This window comes from Lissotriton helveticus, chromosome 6, assembly GCF_964261635.1.
Source record: "Lissotriton helveticus chromosome 6, aLisHel1.1, whole genome shotgun sequence".
NCBI lineage: Eukaryota > Metazoa > Chordata > Amphibia > Caudata > Salamandridae > Lissotriton > Lissotriton helveticus.
In genome coordinates, this window is record NC_136067.1 from 1,108,403,102 (window position 1) to 1,108,430,109 (window position 27,008).

A 27,008-nucleotide genomic window follows, 5' to 3' on the forward strand; every position below is an offset into this window, starting at 1 on the left:
TTTGTGGTTTGGGTCCGTTCTAAGAGATAAATGAAGGGTATTCCAAGTGGAGGGGCCTACTTTGGAAAAGCTTCTGTCCCCATTTCTGACTGTCCTGACCTTAGGGACCTTTAAATAGTGTTTGTTAGATGAGCGCAAGGTTCTCCCTGGGCAGTAGCCTTGGAGTTTTCTCTGCAGGTATTTAGGTCCGAGACCATTGATGGATTTATGTACCAAACAACATATTTTAAATAAGATTTGCTTTCTTATAGGGAGCCAGTGAAGGGCCTTCAGGCATGGAGCTGAGGGGGTGCGAGGAGGAAGATCAAGTGTCAGCCTTGCAGCTGAATTTTGTGGAGTCTGGAGTTTGGTTAGAGCGCTATCATTTACATCAGCCAGTAGCGCATTACCATAATCAAGGCGGCTGATTATGAGACCCTGAATAAGAGGTTTAAGGGAGGCAAGTGGGAGCCACTTGAAGATCTTCCTAAGGATTCTCATTAGCCCTATACTGGAGTGGACAACCTTATTTATGTGTGGGGACAGGGACAATTTATCATCAATGATGACTCCCAGATTTCTGACTGAGTTCTTTGGGGTTGGGCATAAGCCTAGAGATGGAGGCCACCATTCCTCTGTCCAGATTTTGTTTGCCATGCCAAACAGCATGATTTCCGTCTTTTCTGCATTTAACATTAAAGGTAGCCACAAGATTCATGGAATTAGCACTTCTCCTAGCCAAACGGGCCATCACAAGAAGCTGGAAGTTGTAATTTCCCCCTATGGTTAAGGCTTGGAGAAAAGAAGTCATACACTGGGCTGAAGCTGAGGGTAGAGTACAACTCAGCTGGGCCTTCTCAAAGAGGCAATCTTGCATATATGTGAGGCATTGAGCCGTAAATTCCAAGTAACAAGGAATAATGATCATAAAACCCTGACTGCTTGATGGTAGTGTCCCCTCAGAGGGGCACATAGAGGTGACCTGGCAAACAGGACTGTGCCACACAAGGCCTGGTGCCATTCAAATATTTTCTAGACATGAAGCAGACACAAAGTCCTCCTCAAACAGTGTGCACTTTGACAGACCCTGTCCACATAGCAGGCATATGGGAATGTCAAATAGGTGTCTTTCATTGTACTCCAGTGGATATCATGAAGAGGGGGAGGAATGGCATTGGGCAATAGAATCATAGAGTAAAGGTTTGTTAGTTAACTTGGTGCTGTGTATAACAAATGTTGATGCATGGCATCACTACACACCGAAAAACAATGAACCCCTGGAGCGGTGGTTTGCTGTAACCTTGTTGCGAACTAATAAAAACAATTAAATTGTGTTTAAAAAAGTATGCATCAGTTGAGCTGAAAAATTGAGTATATGGTCACTCTTGGTGCAAGCCATAGACAACGGACCAAAGTCTGCGGCAAAATGTGGAAATAGCTGCCAATCCAAATTGCACAAGCACTGTAAAGACAAAAACCTGTTAGACCATGGCACTGGGTTGCTGCTCCTGATTGTAAAACCGTGGGCAGAAGAACCAGAGTGTAACTTGGACTGGTGAGTGGGAGGCCTAAAAAAGAAGCCTAGAAGCAACCCCTGAACGCAGCAGTGTTCATCATCATGTTTATACTGCATAGCAGGCAAAGTTCTGACAAGGATAGATATATTAAAATGTACTCCTACACAGTCCTCTCAAAATATTTTCTTGTGCGGCCCAATCCATGGAACTTGTCTCACTGAGAGGATTAAGTAAGAATTGTAGGTGTTAAAGTGCCAGAGTCTGGATTGCCAGGGTAGAACTTTGTTACGTAACTGAGAGTCGATAGGTAACTTAGGGTCGTAACATTAGTAAGTATCAAAGCATATGGGCGGGCTTCGGTGGCAGAACCCAATGAATATTGCTGAGTAGGGTTCAGCTGTGGGCAAAGCAGGACCCAAGAGTCTGCACTGAATGCAGTAAACAGTCTCCAGTTAGCCTCATTTCTGTCAGCGAGGGGCATTCTGTTACCACATGGACTCTCTCTTTGAGTGGGGTGTGGCCGGGATTGACCCTTACACCGCTGAGGGTGGGGTGGGAGAGTTAAATTGACATAGTTGTCCACAGTTGAGCTCTGAAGTTGAAACAAGTGGGGTGTGAGCAATATTATGGGCGTTAACACTCAACAACCCCTCCATTCCCTCCACCTTCTCATGAAAAGGTTTAAGATGATAAATGATTAAGGAGTTAAGTTTCAAGAACCAAGCTTTGAGTAATGCGGATTCCATACATGGCGATATTCGGAGAACAGCAGCCTTTGGACTCCTTTATCGCTTGATCCAATGTTATTTTCTCCCTTTTTGAGCTTTTCAGCTTGTTGTATGGAAAGTGACCCCTCCCCCACTTAGGGCAGGTCTAACATCCTCCATAGCTCCAGAATGATAACTTTCCTCTAAAGTCTGGCTTCAATGCATATGGACTCAGGAGGCAACAAATTAAGAAGAATCCCCATCTAGTGAGAGCCACGGCTCATCCATGCTTACTTATAACCTCAACGGTGCAGGCGAGAAAACTGTCAGTGGTGGAAGACTTTTGAGTGCTGATTGTGTGACCTGTCAACATACCTGTTGCTTTGTATTTACCCATCTCTTTGAGGGTCAAATGAAAGAGGGGTGGCCTGGACCACCCTCATTTGGGTGGCAACAGGAGTGGGTGGGCCCGCCTTTGTCCCAGGCTTTGCCCGCATGTCAACTGCACACATCACATGCAGCGGGGCAGACAGCAGCATTTTGTCGCACAGAGTCATTGGGGTCCTGCCTTCTCTGCCCCCTCCTCCTCTGTAGCATTGATGGTTGTGGGATTTAGAGTACACAGCAAAGTTCCTGGCATCCCATGCAGCAGGGAACACAGCAGAGATTTGCAGCACAGAGTCACCGGGGGGCTGATCTCCTCCTCTCCCTCCTCCTCAGCAGCATTGGTGGTGTTGGACTTGGAGTCCCCAACAAAGTTCCTGGCATCCCGTGAAGCGGGGCAGGTGACAACGGTTTGCAGTGCAGAGTCACGGGGCCTTCCTCCTTCTCTCTCTCCTCATCTGCATCATCTGTGGTTGTGGGACTTGGAGTCCCCAACAAAGTTCCTGGTGCCCCAGAATTTAGGTCTTTAACTCACAGTCAGCTCTTTCTGAAGCAAAAATCTTGCAATCTGATATTTCCAGCTGCATTGGATTTAAGTGAGACGTTATCTTCATTTTCTTTAGAATAAAATCTTTAGGATCCATGTAGGACTACTTTCACCATTGTCCATGCAAGGCTCTCCCTCAGTATATTTTGAATATGCATTCGCCCATACCTTTGTTTGCACCTTGAATAAGTTAGGTCCTATCAACATTGCCCAAAAACTGCTGGCTCTCATGCAATGTAATTTAGGGTCTCCTAAAGACCCTTGCCCTCTGGCCTTGTTTGTCACTTTCACTGAGACCACAGTCTCCATGATCAATTAGCTTTAACAATTCACTAGAGTCAGTAGTAGTCCCCCCCTGTTAGAAAAGGGCTAAAGGGATACCTCTTTCAAAGTAAGTATCAGCCAATGCTCTATTTTGTCTGTCCAACTTCTCTTTCCCTGCTACCAGCTATTGATAAAATGGAGGAAAAGCTAGGTAATACTCAGGTATCCAACTACTTGAAAGTAAATCATCTTCTACATCGCACTCAGTCAAGGCCCATAGCATCGCACTGAAACTGCACTCCTTGAAGTTGCGGAAGTGATAAAGTTTGCCCTTCATGAAAGTAAAAGTGCTGTTTTGATTTTACTTGACTTGTCAACAGCACTTGATACTGTCTCACATTCTATTCTGCTTCAGACTATAAATGAGCTAGGCACTAAAGGCCCTTCATGGTGCAGACTAAAATCTTTTCTGGAAGAGAGAGAGCAAGAAATTTGTCTCACACCCCATGTCTCATCCAGCAAGCTGTTTGTTTCTTGGGGTACCACATGGCTCTTCCCTTATCCCTAATGTATTTATTATTTACATGGCCCACCTAGTTAAACCCATTGAACCATATGGAATGATAGCCAACTCCTATGCCGATAATACCCATTTGCTCTTGACCTTAGACCTTCCTCCACAGACACACCTTCCATCTTTAGTTCTTGTCTGATGGATGTTCTGTATTGGTTGAATGAGAGCCATCTACAGAGTACTGCAGAGGAAAGAGATTATCCCATCTGGGCAAGCAAGAGAGTACTATTTAAACACTTACTAGCCTAAGTGCCCCCACCCCCAAAACTTAGTTGCCAAATATCTTGGAGTCACTCTGGATGATAAGCTCTCCCTTCTATCTCAGATCCAGTCCATGTATGCGACCTGCGCTGCCTTGCTCTATTCAATCAAAATTTCAAATTTCAAATTTCAAAATTTCAATTTTTTTATTTGATTCAGACCACACAAGAGATCAACAAATACAGATATTTAAAATTATTGTTCTTGTGGCTTGCATAACATTGTTGAATTTCTAATTAAAAATGATTAATTCAAACTATTTATACAACATACAGTTAATGGAAATACTAAAAGTAAACGTTTTTAAAATAACATAAAAAAACTTTAACAATTTTTTAAATAAGTGATGACATACAAATTATTTTGCGGGAGAGTTACACAGCATAATTAGATCTTGAGCTAACATGGCATTGTCTTAGCTGATTAGGCGAAATAAATAGTCGCCTAGCCCCTACCAATCTCGGGTTGGGGCAAATTAATAAAACATGATGCAGATCTTGTTGGCTGCCTTTGCATAGATCATATATGCCTTTAGAGATATTGTTGCCTTCCCATTTAGCTATAAAAGTTGCTAAAGGGAGAATGCCCAATTGTAAGAGGAGGATACAACGCCTTGCCAGAGACGTTTTAAGGCATGGGCAAAGTGGGGTCTGGCCCAGGCCACGCCTTTTAGGGGTACCCTGATAGAGCCCGCTCTGTTCTGCAGAATGCCTTGCCCTAATGGTCCTGAATAATTCTTAAACAGATTGTTTTAAATAGTTTCCCTATAATTTATTTTTAATATAGGTGATGTGTGTGAGTCTATTGCAGACACAATGATGTCTTTATATGTTTGATGCAACATCCATAAAAAAGTTTCTTTTAGATCAAAAGAGGACCTCACATATGAGAAATGGTAGGAGGTCACAGAGATTATTTGCAGTAACATTAGTGAACTGCTCCTGTGTTACAATATTGAAAACAACCATCACTATCCCTGAATAGATGTAAAAACATATATAATTTAGACAAGTGTTCTTGTAAACTGCTAGTGACCTGGAAAAGAGGGCATGAAAGAGTTGAAAATGAATCATAAATTCGAAGCTGTTACGAACAGCCCCCAAAATACGTTTGGCCCAAAATCCTTAAGCTGTCCCTGAGCACCCCATAACCATGAGGTATTTATGTGCGTTACAAGTAAATGGAAAATAACTGTATCGTAATTAATAATCTGATAATCTGAAAGAAGGGCATGTATGTATTACGCTTTTCTTGCTTGCATTTTTTACCAGCTCACTTCCGACAAAGCAAGAGCCTCCTTGTAATGTAGGAAAATAAGGCCAGGTTAATTGTCTAATATATATTTATCTACGGATACATCCAGAAAGCTACCGTTCAGTTTACGCTTATCAACATGCAGGCGTTATTGCTCTCACATTACTGACACTAAACCAAATATAGTAATGTAAGAGAATGAATATCACTTAACCTAATAGTGAGATGTTTGCAATTAACCCTGAGCGAAGTGCTATGCTACGCTCGCATAGTTTGCGAAGTTTGCGCTACTTCGCACTACGCAAATTGCACGTAGCACAGTGCAAACTCGCATAGCGGTAATTTTTTGCTTGTTCACGGTTCTCAACGTCAAGTTGCCGACCGCGAGCGAGCAAAAAAGACATCCCGGCGAGACTTTTTCCTCGTTTGCAATCAGCAACATCAAGTTGCCGATCATGAGCGTGGAAAATAAACCTCCCAGCGAGATTCTCAACGTGGGTAGGGCAGGTTTCTCATTGCGAGGGGTCGCGTATGCTCACGACCGCTCGCGATGAGAAACTACCAGCCCGCGTTGAGAAAGCTGCCGCTCGAGTAGAAATCTACTTGAGTGGCCGAAAACGACTGCTTGCACTGTGCAAGATGCAGTTTGCACTGATTGCACAGTGCAGACAACCATCGGGCACCGTGCAATCAGTGCGAACAGCGTTTTGCAGAGTGCACTAAGCAGTTCGTGTAGCTCGCGTAGTGCACTTAACGCAGCTACGCGTAGCGCTACTACGCAAACAACGCCCAGGGTTATTTGCAATGCATTTAAAATATATATCTTTAGGAGCTTTACAATCTGCTACGTGTAACCTTGTAGTGATTTCAGAGCGCAAGGCTCTAGTGACATTGTCTCATTTTAGCAGGAGTCTGGTGGGGGAGCAACACATCCAATCACACCCACTAACACTTTCCAGCTGGTCATACTAGGCATGAATGTCAGCGCTTTGAGCCCTGGAATGGGGAATAGTGCACACTAAAGGAGCAGGTATTTCTGAGTCTGTGCAGTTATTCTCCAATCTAGTGAGAAATATCTGACTAGCTTATTTTTGGTGTGTTGATATTGGAAGCAATTGGGGATTTTGGTATTCCCACACCAAAAGGTGGCCCTTTTGTAATCAAGGACTTAGAAAGGACAGATAACATATTGTTAAATATATATCTTTCTCTTCGTGATTAGAGAGACTTAGATGTATGCTCATACAAAAAAATATCTTGTGATGAATTCGAAATGTACTTGGTTCATGGACACATAACTGGTTTAAAGAGTGGAGGTGCTGCATGTGGATCATGGTAATTACTTTAAACAAATAAGGTGCCTCGACAAAGTTTCAGTTTATCTGTTTAGGTTCATTCCATAAATAAGCATGCACATCAAACTTGGAATGTCACCACAACCGATTTGCTATGGCATCCAGAATTAAAACATCCTGGAGAAAGAATATTATTCACATAGTGTATAATACTAATTGAAGCCTGTAACCTATCTGACCATAAAGATAAAATCAACTCGATGATCAAGCTACACTGTAGGAAATTACCATAATTTGTCTGATTTTCCCCAAGATTTTTGCCCTAACTTCTTTGCAGCTTTTAGAACTCTGTGCATTAACCTTTGACAAAGTGTCTGTGCCCCCCTTTTTAACATAGTCGAATTGGCATACTCCTAAACGCCCATAAGTTCTTAATATATGGTACCAAGAGTACCCAAGGCCTGGAAGTTAAACACCAGTAGTGGACTGCAGCATCTATTGTGCCATCCACTATAGTTGCAGTGCAAATATGGCTGCAGGCCTACCATTGTAGCCTGACTATAACACCCCATGCAGGCCTTGTAGCTCACAAAGCAGGGTGCATGATATTTATTTGCAGAACATGTAGATATTAAATGTCAACATGTCCTTACAGTGACTAGCACTCAAAAGCTATTTTCATTGTAGGAAGGCTTGTTGGTCCACAGATAAACTATGGGAAGAAATATAAAATATAATTCTGCTATCTCACAGCAGAGGCCAGCTAGAGCAAAGCTAGAGGAATTCAAAACCTCTACATTCAATATTAATTGAAAGCCCAACTTATTGCTGAAGTGATATTTTTATTATATATTAAGGAAAGATAACTTTTAGACAGTAACTTTTCCATGTCTAAAGTTCCTAAAGGCTAATTTACATTGACCTCCAACTGTCACCCATCTGGTGAAGGGCCCTAAACAAGGTGTGAAAACTGCTAACAGAGCAGATACAAACACCTGCATGAGGGGAGGTGTTTTTGGTCCTCTGGCTGAAAGACCAGTTGGACTGTGCCCAGGAACTTAATTTGCTTCCGTGGGCTCTTCCCTGTCACAAGCAGATGTCAGATGACACCTGGTTAGGCCCCTTCTTTTATCTTCCCAGGCAGTGGGGGGAGAGCTGCACCGAAGAACAGGTTTGAAGTGACAAGAGAGTTGAGGCTTCTTTTTACCCTGGCTAGACCTCTGGATGAGCAGACAAGCTCTTCACAGGGAGGGAAATAGTTCACTATTTTAGATCTTAGGAGTGAGGGGCATTGTGGGGCTGTTTGCAGTAGGGCTGACAGGAACCACTGCAAAGGTGGATGTTTTGACTACTCAAATATTTTTCCTCACTGATTAAGGAGGGACGAAAAGTAACCTCCCACCCAAAATCTAGTGTCAGGCATACATGTGTCTGGCACCCTCCTCAGGACACTTCTGGACCCAAGGAAGTACTGAAGAGGACTTGGATTGCTCTCTGTTACCTGAGATTACCTGCGACTAGCCCAGAAGGGCTAAACTTGCTGCCACTTGTACCTGGGGCAAAGAAGTGGGCACCAAAGGTCAGTTGGCTGACCTTCTGTTTGGCGTCAGGGCTACGAAAAGCTACAAGATACTTTTTACTGCAATTCCAAACTGACAAGTACCACCTGGAGCTGACATCGACCCTGCTGGGGGCCTCTGCTACAATGAGTCCCGACCCTCAAGTGCTGTTCCTGATGTTCTGGAACCCCTGTTTGTGTCTGGCTGGATTTTTCCTACCATCCCTGATTACTTTGAACTTTGAAATTGAAGAGACTTATGGACCTCCTGAGGACCGGGATCAACTAGTCAAGCTGATGTGGGCAAGACACATTTCCACTGGGCCAAAGATCCAGGCTTCTCCCACATAGAGCTTCTCTCCAGCATCAAATCTGCTTCAGTGGAACCTTGACGAGAAGGTATCCTACCTTGTGGACCCCTTGTTAGCCAGAACCCGCACCTTATCTCGTTAGAGGATTTAGAGCTCTGCAAAGGGTGTCAAAAGTTTCCAAATGGCAAGGCGACTTCCGTGTGCACGAAATTTGAATGTTCCCACTCTATGCTTTTCTTGCTTAACCCAATGCCTTCCTTGAGAAGTTATGCAATGGCTTTCCAACGTCATGGAGCCCTCCACAGACACAGACTGCTGCCTTGCCCTCCTGAAAGATTTTGACTTCCAGTTTTGAGACCTGTCCAAAGGTAAAACCTCTGATTAGGTTAAACTTGGTTGTGTAGCCGACGTGGCCATTTTTGGTTTGACGCCTATTGGCTTGCAACGTCACACGGATGCCCTGACTAAATATGCAGAAGCCCATTCCTTGAAAATTAACATCACCAAAAGTAAGATCTTGGTTTTCCGCAAGAAAGGGCTCTGAATTAAGAGGTGTTTCTAGTAGATGTTGGGGTCTAAAAAATTGGAATTGGTTGATTCCTATTTATATCTCGAAAGGTTTTTTTCAAAAACCGGGCGAGATATAGAGCATATCAAACTTTGTGGAAGTAGTGCTGTTTCGCAGGCTGGCGCATTAAACAGATTTTATAAGACTTGTGGGAGATGCCATTTTGGCCATATTTTGTCAGTGTTCAGGGTTAAAATCCCCCCTTCATTGTCATATGCTGCTGAGTTGCTGGATATGAACCGTTGGCTCTCCTTTGATAAGGCCGAAGGTCGAATCCTGCGCCAAATTTGTAACTTAAATTCTCTGGCCACCCCTCATGTTTTACGTCTTGACTTGGCTTACTCTCCTCATATAACTTTTCCCTGGCAATTTTTCTGAGGTGGGGTAATTCCCTCTTCGGGGGGAAAAGGGTACTCTTAGGGCTGCCTTGAGAGTGGAAATCTTTGATAAGCTGAAAGAACAATCAACATTCTTTAGGTCCTTTGTGCAAGCAAATTAATTCATTTGGGCTTAGCTGAAATATGACTCCCCCATGCCAAAGTCTATATTGATGTTGTTTATAAAGAAGTCTGTAACCTCTATTAGTCTGGCCGGATATATTGCTTTAAGTCAGCCCAAGTCTCGTAATGCGGTAGTCTGTGGGAATAAACCACAGCCCTATTTAACTTGGAACCTACCTCACTGGATTAGAAGGTTGATACTCTTTTTGAGACTCCATGTATTGCCCCTAAGAGAAGTTACCGGTATTTGGGATAAAATACAGAAAGAGGAGAGAATTTGTGAAATGTGCCACTTACAATTTCAAGATTTTAACCATGTGCTATTTGCGTGTTCAGAGTTACAAAATGCAAGGCACATGTTTTTAAGATCGAAACACGTGTTGGCAAAATCTGTTGGTTATCTGTAATGCTGAAGGACCCTCTATGATTTGTACCCGCTAATTGGATTGAACTATGAAATTGGATTGGAATAAATAAAGAAGATATGGAATCCACAATATCTGGAAAAGATTGTTATTGATTTGGACATGTTCATGTATTAGTGTTGCTCAGGTTGAGAGATTGTATTTGTAATTAGGGATAGCTTCTTATCTGTCTATTGTTACAGCCTATGGTAGGGGTTGTATCTCTACCTTAGAGCATACACTAATTTAAGATATACAAAGAATAAATATATATATACTATTTTGCTCATTATTCCCTACTGCCAATCTGTTGTGGAGTGATTTGTTTTTAAGATCATTATTTATCAAATGTAACATTCATTCCGCCCATGAGGCCCATTTATTTGTTTTGTCCCCACCAAATTAAATGGTCTGTTATAGGATTCATAATTTTTGTTAAACTTTTTGGGCTATTTATAAGGTAATTTTTTATTTTATTTTGTATGTTGTAATATTCTGATGTCTGGTTATTTGATTGTATACATGTTTGAACATTTCCCCTCTTGCTCCATAGGAATATTTATTTATTTACCTTTCTTTTTTTCTCATGTATGTGCATTTTGCACTTTTCTGTTTCATACGACTGTATCATCATTCCTTGCACTCCCCACAGAATGCTTGATAATAGATTTTTTAAGAGGCAGCTTTATACAAAGGAAAAGTCGACCTCCGTAGGAGTTCCATATCAAATTAAACTTGACTTGACTTGGAATAGGACAGTGTAATCATCCTCTTGAATGCATGCTTTTGTTACCACCTTCAGACACCACAGTGAAAAGAACAGCCATCACCCCTCTTGTCCTGCACACAGGGCACGTTCTTGGCTGAGTAAGCGGCAGTCGCAATGGCACTTATATGTTTAATGTGTGCTGCGCACGTTCACTTTCATAGAGCTTCTAGGTTAGCAAAAACATGCCCAGGCCATAATAATTACAAAGAACGCAAATCAAATACTCCGCCCTCTCACCGAAGTCCGCAGAATTGCACTGAATTTTTTGGTCACTTCACAGAATTCCGCAGAGTGAAACTCTGCAAACTCCACCCATGCTTAGCAGGGGCTTAAAAAAAAACCATTGTAAATAATGTTAAATTAAATTACATTTTTTTAAATAGTTGAAAATATAAATAAATAAAATGTAATGTTAAAAATATCGAATATTCAAAAATATGTATTATTTCATTATAAAATATTTTAACACTCTGTTTAAAATGTATACATTAATGTAACATTAAACTGTAATTAAACTACTTTTGATTAATTTTAATGCATCACTTGTAATGATTAGTAATGCATAATAATGGTTTTTTGCTTCAGATTATTTTGCTAATATTTACTTAATCATTAATAAATGTTTTTAACTGTTCCTATTTTTATGGTGCAACAAATTATAAAAACAGTAAAAAAACTTTATTCAACTGAAAAAATATTAGTAAAAATATGTTTATGTTAAATATTCTTCCAAATCAATGTTATATATATATTTTAATGAGAGTAAAATATAAGAATGCTAAGAACATTAACTTAATTTTGAATATAATATTTAATTAGTTTAAATATTTAAAATTGAATAACAAATATTTTACTGGAGGTTACTTTAAAAAATAAATCCTCGCAAAAGTGAACAAATATTTTATATTATGCATTAATAATTATTACAATTGATGTTTAGAAACTATTAAAAGTAATATAATTATATTTTAATAAAAATTAATGATACATTAGGTTATAAATTCAAAGAAAGGTTGTTAAATGCTTTATACTTAAATAATAAATGCTTCATTTTCAGATTTTTGGAACATAAAATTATATTTCTTTATATTTTTCACTCTTAAATAATTTCATTTAATTTAGTTTAACATTATTTACTATTGGGTTTTATTTGAAGTTCCTACCTCTAGTATTTTCTAGATGTTGCTGAAGCAGTGGTTGGCCATGTTTGGAGCTGGTCTTACTCCAGATCTGAGCTGGGGTAATTTACTACTATTTTGGGTCCTTTTTTGGCTGTAGACTCCTCCTTGCTCCTCCCTAACTCACTCCCATTTAGTTATTAGTCTGCCCCTTCTTCCAGCTACACTCCTGGCCTGTCCCACATTTACTACAAAGTAGTAAACTTACATGGATGAGGATTTCCGATTAGGAAAGATAAGAAAGGTGGAAGAGGAGATTCACACTGGTGGAATTTTGAATGGCATTTTATAGTACTTTAGTAGTACTATTTAAGTACTGCTACATGTACTACAAAATGTTGTTTGTGAATAGACCCGCAGTATTTATGTCAAATTATATTTCTGCAGTCAATATTCTGACATATTACCAAGATCCAATCTGTGTTAAGAGGCTGATGACTGGAAACAGGTATGAATGCAGATAACCCTGTTCCCAACTAAACTAACAATCATGTTGACCATTTCCCATGCATAAAATCACGGTGATCAACCGAGCCATCTGCAAACTACTATGCTCCAAAACAATTTGCCACTTGTATGAACCAACCACTAAGAGGAGCTCACCATGACTTTGGTCTTGGCTTGCTGGGATTATTGCAGATACCCTGGGAGGAAGTGCAATGTATCTAACGAAGCAAACTACCTGTTAGATGCAAACACTTTGTCAATCAAAGGTCAACATCACATAAGCCATTTCTCAAAACTCCCTGAGAGCAAAGTTAAATAACCTCCTTTTAGAAGACTTCTGAAAATGAAGCAAGGTTACAATTGTTGACTGGTACCATGGAATACCTCAAACATGTACAAATCGGTCCCATCTCATTTCTAGGATAGATTCTTAAGTGCATTTGAGCCATGACAGGCATTACCTCTACCCAGGACACCAATACTGTTGCATATGTTATGTTATGATATCTTATGTCGATTTGTGGAATACACTAATCACCCGTGAGGGTATCCAGGCACTTGAGCTGGTGTGTAGACGTGTGCTCCCCATATTGTGTTCGAGGATCCAGGCCATCAGCTCTTGGTGGCACTTAAGAAGTAAAGCAGAAGAGGCTCTGATGTGTTGTTGGAGTTTCCTCCATGTTTTGCGTGCAATGTAGGAGAATGAGCGCCCTCCTGATTTGCTTTTGTGGGTGTGTGCAAGTGAGAGTGAGGCTGACCGTAGGTATCTGGCAGGTTTGTGTTTTTTGGGTATCTTGGTCCAGTGATGTGCAGGAATTTGTAGATATGCATGAGAAGTTTGAATTGCCTGTGTTTTGTGAATGGGGAGTCAGTGGAGCTCTCTGAGATTAGGTCAGATGTGGGTGCAGTGTGGAAGGTTGAGTATGAGCCTTGCAGTTGCATTGTAAATGGTTTGAAGACTGTGCAGCAGCTGCTTGGATATTCTAGCATAGAGTGCATAGCCATTGTCAAGTGTACTTGTGATGAGGGCTTGTGTGACATATAATGTATGTTTTTAATGCTTAACTGTAACACACAGGTTGGAATGGCCACTAAGGCAATCAGGCGGTGCCCAAAGGGCTATTCTGACAGTTCAGTGTGTGGGTCATTTTTTGGGCTGTTTGCAGGACTGTTTTATGGTCTACTGTTGATTTCCCAGTTATTAAAAAAAGCATTGCCTGCAGCAAGTTCAAATCAATCCGGTCTTCCGTATCTTATGAAACACTTCTACAGTGTCTTAGGAGTTCAAAACTGCCCCAATTTGCAAACACGGACCACTTTGTTCACTATCTAATTCACTAACTTTGGCCACTCTTATTTTGGTGCCCGGGCATGTTTTCTGGCCCTGGTAACACATTGTGCTGAAAAGACTGCAAGATGACATTTCTTCTTTCTTCAGTTGGAGATGTACGGTATTGCTTTATTGAAGAGTCTTCTATCCACCCCACCACGTACTCCATTCCCTTCTCACAGTATTAATCATTTACCTGATCTCTTTGTGATCAATTGATATTGAGGAACTGCTTTCCTCCGTCTTATCTTTTAATTCGTTTGCTATTGCTTAGGATTGTATTAATTTGCGAACAATCACCATGAACTACAATTTCTAAATATAGATCAACTTGGTCAAGTTCTCTTCGTTTTGATTTATGAGAGTGCTTCATAGAATCTTACCTCTCTCTACAAAATATATGAAATTGTACCTGCTCTAAATTAATTTGCAAGCATTAGGACAATTTGTTTCAATACTGTAAGGCATATATTTCAGTTTTTAAAATCAAGACAAGTCGGTCACCAGTCAGTAACCAGTGCTAGGTATTTTAATAGAGCGTTTATTTCACAATAGGTGCCAGCATTTTCTGCTCTATCCTCATCTGGTGTGCGAAATTTCCAAGAAGAAAATATTCACTGCAAAAAAGACAACAGTTAAAGTGACATTATAATTAGGTGTTAGAATGAGACACATGATAACCTTAAAAAAAATTTGACGTATTCCAGGTATAGTTTAGTGAAGCAACTGTTAGTTGCTCCTCCCATCATGCACTGGTTATGACATCACATCACTAATGACATGTTAAATGCCATTGTATTTTTATTTGTATTCACTCAAATTATGGGTGGAGTGGGGGTAGGCCACTGGCAAAGAGCTGTACCCTGAGCATTATTGAATAATATATCATTTGGGAAACCTTTGCTGTAAAGAACTGAAGGCTGAGCAGGTAGGGTGTTAAGAGATCTTTGAGAAGTGGGTGTGGGGCCTGGACAAAGCGAAGGCCCAGAGGCCAATCCCTTTTCACCTCCCTCATAGGGAGTGCTTAGATAAAGGTGTTGTCGACACACCTAGGCTTGGATCTGGCCATAGGCCAAGCAAACTGACAAACCTCTTTGTATGTAGGAAGCAGGGTCTGGAGTGACAACAGGCCTGACAAATATCCTCCACTGTGTATGGCCAAAGTCTGTGTACAGTATGGTTGAGCGGTTTGTGGAGAGGATGGTGCAGACCCTCGCCAATGGCTAAACCCTTTGTCAAACATGTCCTAAGTATGGCTGAAGATCATTTTCAGTGGAGGTTTGCTGCTTAGAGAGGGTTTGATGCAGTCGTATCAAAGGCACTGAGTCCAAGTCTTGATTCAGATTGAATGCAGGGACTGACCTGAAGCTATGACTGAGATGTCGATATTGGCATTTGGCATGGCCTGACTGAGTTAACTTACTGCTGTTGGCTTTAGAAGTACACGCTTCTCTCAGCATTTTAGAATGTTTTACTGATATTGATATACTGATATTGATGAGGAAGACATTTGTGAATTCATAGACAATTAGTCCTAATTTTCATTTTCTATAGCACTAATCATAAGCTCAGTGACAAGACAAGAAGATCCCCTAAATTTTGTTTCTTTACTGCTGTCTCCTCTGTAGGAAATGTTAGTTTTACAACTTTGATTCCATCAAGATGGCGTTCAGATGTGCCACACTTTTGTCATGAATACATGTTGGCCCTCTAGTTTCTGTTTGGAACTCTGTGGTTAAGCTGCAGTTGATCACTAGAAGTTTAGTGACAGTCAGATGTGGGTGTTGAAAGTAATGTTTCAGTCTGAATATCGGTAATTGTTGCTGACATGGATGAGAAAAATATTTAAAGATTTGCCAGGCGCTCGACCCCATGCTGTGGGGATGGACAGTTTATGTTTAAAAAACATAAAAACTCACTGACAAAAAATCCAAAGGTTAAGGCAATGTAATAGGTGAAAATGTCAGTTAAAATATACCATTATAAATTAACATAACCACTGATATTCACAAGTTATAGTTATCTCAAGTAACTATAACTTGTGCCTTACTGTAACTATAACTCGCACCATGCTATGCACAGTGTTGTCATGAATGATATTATCAATAATGTCACAGAACATGTCATGAGTGTTGTAATATGTGAGGTCATAAGCAGTGCATGATGATGGAGGAAGGTATAGTTACTTTAGGGCATGAGTCCCTTTAACCTTTGTGTTTTTTTCAGTGAATTTCTACGTTTTTTTAATACAAAGTAAGACTATGACTTCACTTTAACCTTTTGTTATTTCAGTGAATTTCTAGGTTGTTTTAATGTAAAGTAAGATGTCAAATGCTGTGTGTGGCCTGCCCCTAGGCCCTGCACCCACACCCTTGCTGGTACCCAGCCCCCTGCCTGCGCTAGGCCCTGCACTCCATCCCATACTAGCACCTGTGGGTGCAGTGAGGTGGTGGGTTTGGGTGCAGTGTCCAAAAACCCACAAGCACCCATAGCTGACTATGTGTGGTTAAAATTGTACGGGTGTCATATTATATTAAGATGAACACTAAAATTTAAGTGGAAGTGGGCATATTCGCTTTATCAAGGGGTCCGTATAGCAACGTACATTACGCAGATTTATTATTTTTCTCAGAAAAATCACCAATAATTGTACTTAAATGTATATTTTGTAAATTGACACATTTAAAGGTTTAACCAAATTGAATGTCGTAATGTTTTGTAATAAAGTTTTATTTAAAAAATACAACATGCCTTAGTCATTGTTCTAGAATTTTTGCAGGCCGCAAAATGCAGCCACAAAAAAACATCCACAAGAGGGACCATCAGTCCAGCTGAACAGCATAGTACTCTAGCTTGGAGTGCTTTAAAACAATACAGTAAGCTCTGATAGGGTCATGGATTCACTTATCCAGGAGACTTACTGTTTTTCTTAGTGATCCTGGGGGGGCTGGTGCACTTCCTGAGCCCTCCATAACATTTAACAAAATGCTTTGTGGTACTCCACTTACTTCTAGGGGCACCGCCAGCATCCAAAATGATATACAAATCGCTCTTGTAGGGCATAATGAGGCCCTCCTTGTCTTGAGCAGTGAATAATAAATGAGCGGCTCTTGGCTCTCATTTATTCTTTTTTTTACAATTTAAAAAAAACTTTTGGGGGGCCCCGGTGCCCACCCTTGGCACCTACACCCTTTTTTATGTTGGAAGTAGTGCGGGAGCCCCAAAAACCTTGCAGCCCCGGCAGGCTCCTCAGCCACTACTGCAGCGGAAGCCAGTCATTGTATTGCCTGGGATGCCATAGAGAAGCAGTATGACCGTAAGCTCTATTTTCAACTTAGAGTAGGCACCCTTCCAACTAAGTCATTTACAGCGAAATGGGTGGGAGTAACTGATGACAAATGCCCAAGGTGCAGGGACCAACAAGAATCCATAAGTCATCTTTTGTTCTTTTGTCCCTTATATGCAGCACCTCGATTAATGTGGGTGAAACCTATTTGCAAATTAATTGGCACCCGCAGACAGGACGAGTCATTAAGAATCCTATGCACAGATCCCAGTCCCCCAATTGCTATAGCCATGGCCAAATTTCTAAAATGGGCTTGGGTAATTTGATTGAAACAGCTACGGCAGTAAAATGAGTTTTAATTCATTTAGTCCTTCCAAAATTAACTGAAATATGAGGGGGGTGCATTTTACTTCGCTTAGCTGAGCTTTAAGCAATATTTTCCTGGACTGTATATATTGAAATTTGTATTTTTTAAACAATGCTTTTTAATCGACTTTTAAGTAAATAATATATTTGGCATTAGTCTTCTTGAGTTTAATCATGTTTTAAATATTTATATAAATTCAAATGGTAATGTAATTTTTATACTGCAACAATATGTATTTTATGTACCACTTTTATGACTTAATTGTAGAATAAAGTTTATGATAAGGTATTTTTTTTGCAATTGAGGGTACCCACCCAAGGCTCTCATGTACCTAAATGTGAGTAGCAGAGGGGAGCCCCAGGGACCTTATGGCCTTGGCAGGCTCACCAGCCACCAACTGGTAAGTGGGTGCCCAGGTGCACATCCATGGCACCCACATTTAGTGATGTCATCAATGAAGTCACTTGAGATATCATTAGTGATGTCATAAATGACGTCATCTGAACATGTCATGAGTGATGTAATATGTGAGGTCACAAGCAGTGCATGCTGGGGCACAAGGAAAAGCTAGCTCTGCTAACAATAGCTTGTGAAATTCTGTGTTTTTCTTTAGTTCAAAACATTAATGATGTCATTGACATATTCACCTACCTGTAATGCCAATTCAACCTTTGTTTTTTTAGTGAATTTCTAAGGGGTTTTTTTCAAACAAAAAGAGATCTTTTTTATCAGAACTAACTATAACATTACTTTAACCTTTGTTGAGTTTCTAGTTTTTTTAATGAAAAGTAATTTTTTATTACCATATGTAAAGCTGACTCGTCACCGTGCATGGCCTTCAGCTGTTTGCGGTGGGGGGATTGGCCACAGGACCTTCTATTTTTCAAACAGGAGTCCACATGCAACCCTCTCTAAGCCTTATTAGGCACTAGGAAGCCCATACCAGGGGTGCCCAAGTCTTTTTAGGCCCTGAGGACCCCATCATCAGGCCTGTTTTTTTTTTAATTAAAGGGGAGGGGGACTGCATGGCCCCTTCTCTGAGCTTTCTTCAGCCCAGGAAACCCCTTCCCCAGGACCACTACTTAAATTAAATGGGAGGGCGGTTTGTGGTCCCTTCCCTGAGCCTAGGGTCCCCCAGCATGGTTTTTTTAATTAAAGGGGAGGGTGGTCACATGCCCCCCCCTCGAGCCTTATTAGGCCCTGGGGACCCATTCCACCAGGGCATTTTTTTTAAATAAAAGGTGGGGGCGCGTGGATCCCCTCTCCAAGCCTTATAAGGCCCTGAGGACCACAGGGCTGTTTTTTTTTAATTAATGGGGATGGGGCGTGATCCCCCACGATGAGCCTTATTAGGCCATGGGGACCCCAACCCCCAGGCCCTTTTCATTCAATAAAGGGGAGAGTGGCCATGTGTCCGCCCTCTCTCAAACGTATTAGGCCCTGGGGGAAACCATCCCCCAGGGCTGTTTTTTTAATTAATGGGGAGGGGTGCCACATGGCCCCCCTCTTTGAGCCTTATTAGGCCCAGGGGAACCCATCCTTCAGGGCAGCTACTTACATTAAAGAGGGGAGTGCCACCTTTCCCCGAGCCTTATTAGGCCCTAGAGACACCATTCCCCAGGGCTACTTTTTTAATTAAAGGAGAGAGGGTGCATGGGCCCTCTCATTCCCCAGCTTTATTAGGCCATGAAGACCCCAACCGCCAGGGCCTTTGTTTATGAAAGGTCATATCTTTTTAAGAAGGGAAGGGGTGGGGTGTTGCCTCCCTCCCTGAGCTACTAGTGACCACAGGGACAGCTTTCTTAAGGCCTTTTTTAAAAAGTAAGGGGAGTATTTTACTACTGCTCCCGCTGGGCAGGAGCGAAGTAGGCTTACCTCCCTGGGAGAACATGGGTAGGGTATGCCCACACTCTCCCGGGTCATTGAAGAACAGTTTCCCAGGAATGGATTCCTGGGACACTGTGTAGTATCATGCCTCAGGGTTTGGGGTCCGGGGTTGGATACATCACAGGAACCCCACTCCACTTTTGTTTTGTTTTTTGCCCCTGGGCGACAGGGTTCCTGGGGCCCAACAGAGGCTTGTGGAGGTGGGCTTGATGCCCCCTCTTTATCAATTTGTCCCACGGAATAGTGTACGAGGCTTTTTTGTGGCTCGTGGAAAGGAGTCACATGCCACCCTCCCCTTTAATAAACATTTGGCCCTGGGAGCATGGGTCCCTTTGGCCCATTTAAGCCTCAGGGATGGGGGCCCCATGTACTGCTCCCCTTTATACAGTACTTGGCCCAGGGTGATGGTGTCCCAATGGCCCTGTGTGGCTTGGTGAGGAGGTTGCACAACCACATTGCCTCCCCATATTCATAAATATAGTTTATTGGACACTACAGAAGTATTTTCTTTTCCTTTTTTAAGGGTAGTCCCGCTGGATCGCTACTTTTTAAAGCTTTTAATATTTTGGCCTCGTCCTACCTACAATGGCTAGATGTGCCAGATGTACCTGCATTGCCAACATTGTTTGATGCTTTTCAATTCAAGTATACTTATGTCGAATGAGCGTTTAATTTAACACCTAGATATTTGTTGGTGTGTGAGCTAGGAGAGGGAATTTGCCAAGTGTAGGAAATTCTGCAGGAGGTTTTGTGGGTGTTTGATAATTTGCATGCAGAATCACATTTTATTAAAGCTAGTGGTGCATCATGACAACTGAAAAGGAACAGATTGGTCGGGGATAAGATACTTGTCTTTAACTCTGAGGAAGATGAAGATCCCCTAGCTCCCTGAAGGTGAGATGGCACTAGAGAAGCTGCGAACTCTAAATAAAGGAATAGTTAATCTGCCTTTCACGGTATTCTGTAAATCACGTTTTGTGTACCATAAATACAGTTTTGTGTGTAGGTATTTATTTAGGATTTGAATGGCGTGGGCAGCCATTGAGCAATGCAGCGCTATTCAGGTGAGAGGAGTAGTACAAGACATGGAGGGGCATATTATCCTGCTGATAAAACGGCGATAATTTTAACACCGGTCCTTGATAATATGCCCCTGAGTTTGGACGCTGTAAGCCCAGATGGGAACGTGTGTGGTTATGTAACATCATCGAACAGAGAGGTGAAAAGGGACAGCGAGCCAGAGGAGAGAGAGGTGATAGGAAGGGAAATGGGAGCAAGGGTGCGACGAGGAAGAGGGGAGCAAGTGAGATCTTGGGAGGATGGCCAGATCGAGGAAGATGTACAGGGAGACACCCTTCAACGGCGCAGCGTGCTATCCTTTCCATATAAACGTCCTTGGATTACGTTATGTGATGTTACGCCGTGCTAATTCATGCATGATATGTTATGGTATATCACGCCTCGATACTTATTACATTTTGTATTTCACGATTCAGGTTGCTAGCTTGTGCATAAAAGTGAGCAAGATTTTAAAACCAGTGACAAAATAAAAATAAAATACCATGAAGGAGAAAAGGATTGAGAGAAGGGATTGGTAAGGGGAGCAATGTTGATTTGAGGAGATTAAATGTGGTTATGGAAGCGACTGGGTAAGGTTAGCAGTGAATTTATATGTTACATATTTACTTTTTAACATATTTTTGAGCTTCAGGAGCAATCCCCTCAAGAAATGCCTGACAGAACAATAGACTAACATATCCACCACTCAAATTACTTTCATATTTCACTATACTAATTCACCATCAATCCTTTATGGTTCGCGGAGTAGCATGTTACTCACTGAAAAGGCGTTTCTATGCCTCTTCAGGGGTAGTAAGCGCTATATAAATGCAATTATAATTACAAATACATATTTTAGTTTGCTTAACAGAGAGGGAGCTGTGTGGGTGCACGAGATTGTTAGCCGTTTGGCGTTCTCGTCAGAGGAAGTGTTGTTTAAATTCTATCATAGTCTCATCGGGTGTATAGATTGCATCATTAGAGACACTTTAATCACTGATTTCTTGGCCTATGCGCGTGGTACTTTGATATGGATCCGCCCAGGAGTCCCCTTTGCTCTCACTCACAGCACACTGGACCCTGAGGGCAGATATGTGATTTTGCAGGGTAGACTGGACGGTCAACAGATAGTCATCGCTTCTCTATATGCCCCTAACACTGAACAGGGACGGTTTCTAACGCAGTTATCGACGGCACTGGCGGCATGGCCGGGCATCCCCCTCTTACTCGGAGGTGACTATAATTGCGTGCTTGATGTCCACCTGGACCGCTCATTCCCCCCACTGGCGAGCGCACCGGTAACCGGTATTTCGAGAACATTTGCTGACTGGGCAGTTCAGTGGGATCTCCATGATGCTTGGCGTACTCGCAATCCCAGCGTGAGAATGTACTCATATTATTCGGGTGCACACACTCTACATGTCAGACTGGACAGATACATGTTGTCTAGAGACCTTTTACCTCATGTTACGGACACCTGCTACCTAGGCCGCACTCACTCAGACCACAACCCTCACACACTTGATTTTGCCTGGGAACGCCCACACCCACCGATCCCCACGTGGAGACTTCAGCCGGATGTCTTACTGGACGCCCCTTTCCGGGAAACACTCTCGTCTCACATTCTTCGATACTTTGAAGATAACACTGACACTGCGTCCTCCCCGCAGATTGAGTGGGACGCATTCAAGGTGGTCACACGAGGTTGTTGTCTGGGCACACAGGCGGGACTGAGACGGCAAGTAGATAGAGATCTGACGAGAGTGGAGTCAGCCCTGTTGACATGCGAACAGAAAGCGGCGCAGGGTGACGACGCAAGTCTTATCACCACACGCGCGCAACATACTCAGCTCTTAGATAGACTCAAGAATCTGAATTATGCTACGCACTCGGCGCGCACTCATCATGCTAGTGATAAGCCAGGCAAGCTTTTGACTTGGCTGATTAGACAGGACACTCAATCACTGCCGATAATGTCGATCCGCACTACACATGGGACTGTTGTGTACACACAGAGTGCCATACAAGCAGCTTTTACTAGTCACTACACAGACCTATACCGTTCCCGGCTCCGGGCCACTAGAGATGATATTGCAGAATACTTATCGGACCTGCCACTACCAATGGCCACTGCTGCCCAGTGTGATGAACTGGGTGCGCCTTTCTCAGAGGAAGAACTCCGGACCGTTATCTTCTCCCTGTCAAACGGTAAAACCCCAGGCCCAGACGGTTTGCCTGCGGAGTTTTACAAGGCCTACTCAGTGATCCTCATCCCCGAACTCCTCCGAATGTATCAGGCGGCGGTGGCTAATGCCATTCTCCCACCCACCCTTAACGAGGCGAATGTGATTTCACTTCTGAAGCCTGGTAGGGATGGGATCAATATGGGGTCTTATAGACCACTAGCCCTCCTTAACACGGTTTAAAAGATTCTGGCGTCCGCACTGGCTCAGAGACTACCGCCTCTGGTCCCCACACTGGTACACACGGACCAAAACGGATTTGTGCCCACCCGCAGCACCTCCTATAACATCAGGCGACTATTCCAGGTGCAGAGCCTGGCTGTGTCCCGCTGGCCGGGATCGGGATGTGTAATACTGGATCTTGAGAAGGCGTTCGATTCAGTGGAGTGGCCCTTCCTTGTACAGGTTCTAGAGAAATTTGGTCTGGGTGCTGACTACATCCGAATAGTGAAACTCCTTTACTCTTGCCCAGTGGCGCGGGTACGCACTGGCAGACTCTTTTCGGACCCGATCCAAGTGCGTAGGGGCACCAGGCAGGGATTCCCCCTCTCCCCTCTGCTCTTTGCGCTAATGATGGAGCCCTTGGCTGCGCAGTTACGTACTTCTGGGGCGGATTGGGGTATCCCCCTGGCTGACGGGTTACACTCCGTGTCATTGTATGCGGATGATTTGCTGCTTTATGTCAGAGATCTGACCTGTTTTCCACGCGCACTCACTGCCATTTTTAACACCTTTGGCGATGTATCGGGCTGCGAGTCAACTGGGCGAAGTCGGGGGTGTATTCTTTCGCCGCAGACACCCCGGAGTGTGACATCATGGTGGTGGGAGAGCGGCTTCTCTGGTATCCAACCGTCTTCAAGTACCTGGGAATCCGAGTTTATCGCGATCCCGCTACTCTATTGGACGGTAATATCACAAGGACGATCTCGTCGCTTGCAGCCCAGGTGTCCTTTTGGACCTCCCTACCGTTGAGCATCCCCAGTCGCATTACACTGGCAAAAATGATTGCCCTGCCTCGGCTACTGTACTTTTATGCGAACCTACCTGTGTATATCCCTACTCGTATTTTCCAGGAACTGGAAGCTCTGAGCAGGCGCCTGATTTGGAACAAAGGGCGCCCCAGAGTGGCATTGAAAACCATGTACGCTGCAGCGGAGAATGGAGGATTGTCGGTCCCTAACCACAAACTCTATTACCTAGCGGCGCAACTGCAATGGGTCACATACTGGCTGAGTGGGAAGAATTTGGGGGATACTGCTACACTGGATGAGATCATGGTGACCCAGCACATGCACACCCCTTGTCCAGAACCCGCTGTCCTGACCAGCTGCACCTTGCGGTGGCCAGAAAGTGCTATGTGAGATCCCTGAAGCTCACGAGCGCCACCATGCCATATGCACCCAATCTGCCACTACTGGGTACACCTTGGGATGGAGGTGCACTCACGGGGCCTGCGTTGAGCAGCTGGACGGCTGCTGATCTAGAGAGCCTGGGCGACTTGTTTGAAGATGGCGCCCTTCTTCCTTTCGCGACTTTGATGGGCGACGCGGGCCTACCGGCCGGCCAATTTTTGACTCACGCAAAGCTCCTACACCTCCTGACATAAGCTTGGGGACCACTAGCGGAGGAGCCCCCGACGCATCTGCTGATTCAGTATCTGCATGTGATGGGGAACGGTTCCCACGTGGTACATTGGCTTGCTCAAGCGCTGCACACCCACAGACAGTTCTCGTCACAACGGCTGCGCGACAAGTGGACAGCTGACTGGTCTGATAAGGAATGGTCACGGATACTGTCTGGGATACTACACATACCACGCAATGCCCGTTTTAGGATTATACAATATTACATTGTGCACCGCGCCTATCTATCGCCCGACAAAATAAATAAATACTTTGGACTGGCTACGTCAGCGTGCCCCAGGTGCAAACTCGTAGACGCACCATTCCTACATGCACTCTGGACGTGCCCCATCCTGCACGCCTACTGGCGGACGGTGGTAGATACCCTGTCAAACGCAACGGGAGGAAGTTTGCCATATACATGGGAGGCATGCTTACTGGGTTTATTCAGGCGGACGAAACAGACAAAGGTCCGAGAGCGGTTCTGGGATCTGGGACTGATCACAGCGAAGCGCCTCATTACCAAGTGCTAGAAAAATGACCCCCCCCCAAGCATTGCACTGGCGTACGTCCTTTGATAACTGGGCACGAGCGGAAAGCACAGCGCTGCACAGCGCAGAAACAGCGGGGCTCCGCAAATATCCCATAGCACAGGACTGGGATAGCATTCTAGCGGCCTTTCATCAAACATGCCTGCGTAGTGGCATTGTTTAGGCACTACTGACTACCCCTGTGTAACTCTGATTATTGCTTTCTCCGCTCTCCTCTTTCCTACCCGGCTCTGTTCCCCCCCGCCCTCCCTTCCTTCCCCGCTCTCCCCCCCCCCCTGCTGCGAACTTGACGGGATTTATATTCCGTTCTTCTCTGCTGCTATGGCAGGGCGTGCGCCTGTCTCCGCTCGCCTGACCTACACGCTCCGCACAGACACACACACTCGCTGTTAACCACCGCCCAGTTTCTAGTTCTGGCATCTATCTATTCAGGTTTTTCTTTATAGTTGACTGTTTAGTAATAAAGCTTTGAATGTATATTGCGTAATGGTTGTGTACAACCTACCTTGGACTATTATCAAAAACACACTCTATGTTCCGGACTGAACAAGGCTCTGAGTGGATGCCGGGAAGTGATGCTTGCTTTACTACCATCCATGTAACTCCCTACCTACTGTTTGTATGCCGGTTACTCATGAGATTGATACGCTGCATTGCTGACCTGATTGTATACTGGCCCTCACGTTCATACTGATTACTGTATGTGACTGACTGCAGTGGGTGCTGATTTGTTAATTCTCTTACGACATTATTAACCATTTTTCATTTTTTTCATTTCTGTACCACGGTAGTGTGAAGGAATAACGAAAAAATGCAATAAACATATTAAAAAAAAAAAATTAGAGACACTTTAATGAGTTTGATGGAACGAAAAACTTAATGCGGCAGAAGTAATATTGGGAGGGTGGCTGGATAATTGGGGTTGACTAGTGAGTGTGACATAGTATGTGAGAGTTCTAAGGGGAGATTGGGACTTTCTCTTCGATGGCTTTATCTACAAGTGTCAGAAGTATGAGTTTTATTTTTCATTGATGTTGAACCGGATGGCTATTGATAGAGCAACGGAGGGGTGTGTCTGGAGTGTTGTGTAAGGCTTGCATAGTGATGTTTGGAGCTTTGTGCAGTGGGGGTCAGTATAGAGGGAGAGTTGCCAGAATGTTAGGTCCACTCCTGCATATGTTTAACCCCTTAACTGCTGGTCCTTTCTCGCCCCATCCCCTGACCAGTGCTGTGCCCTTTTGTTTGGCTATTTGGGGTAGTTTGCACTTGGGGCTCCATACCTTTTTTCATCCTTTTTTCCCAAACATCCTGAGGATTCTAAGCATACCTAGGGTTTGTGGATTGCCCTGGAGGGAACCAAGGCAATAGGCAGAATATTATTACATTTTGAGGGGCATATTTATGACAAAGAGGCGCAGGGCAGCATGTCAACTTGTTGCGCTACACTGCCTCACTGGGAAAGGGCAGGAATGGGCCATATTTAAGGCAATACAGTGCATTATTGTACTTTCCCCTGTGCTGGTGCACAATGGGCCGCCTAGCGCCAATGCAGGCACCCATGCACTATGGTGCAAGGGTGCCTCCATGGCATGCAGGATTGTTTTGTGCACGAAGGAGCACCTTCAATCACAATCATGCGTTTGTTAAGTGTTACTACTCACCCATGAGGGTTTCAAGGTGCTGGGGGAGGAGGAGTTTTGCAGGTTCCAGTCAATCAATGAGGGGTCTCTTGAAGAGCCAGGTTTTGAGGTTTCTTGTGAAGATGGGGAGAAATGTTGTCTGTCTGAGGTAGAGAGGGAGGACGTTCTAGGCTCTGGCTGCGAGGAAGGAGAATCAGCGGCCGCCTGATCTGGTCTTTCTGTTGCGGGGACAATGGCATAGGAGAGCTGGGCTTATTGTTGGGTCCTTTGGGGTGCGTGGAATTTGAGTCGGCTGTTCAGGTATGCTGGTCCAGTATCGTGGAGGGCCTTGTGAGCATGGGGGAGCTTCTTGAAGGTGACTCTAGCTTCGATGGGGAGCCAGTGGAGTGTGCGCAGGTCCTGGGAGATGTGGCAGGGTCTTGGCAGGTAAAGGACCAGTCTTGCGGCAGCATTCTGGATGTTCTGTAGCTTGCGTGTGAGGTTTTTGTTTATTCCGGCGCAGAGTG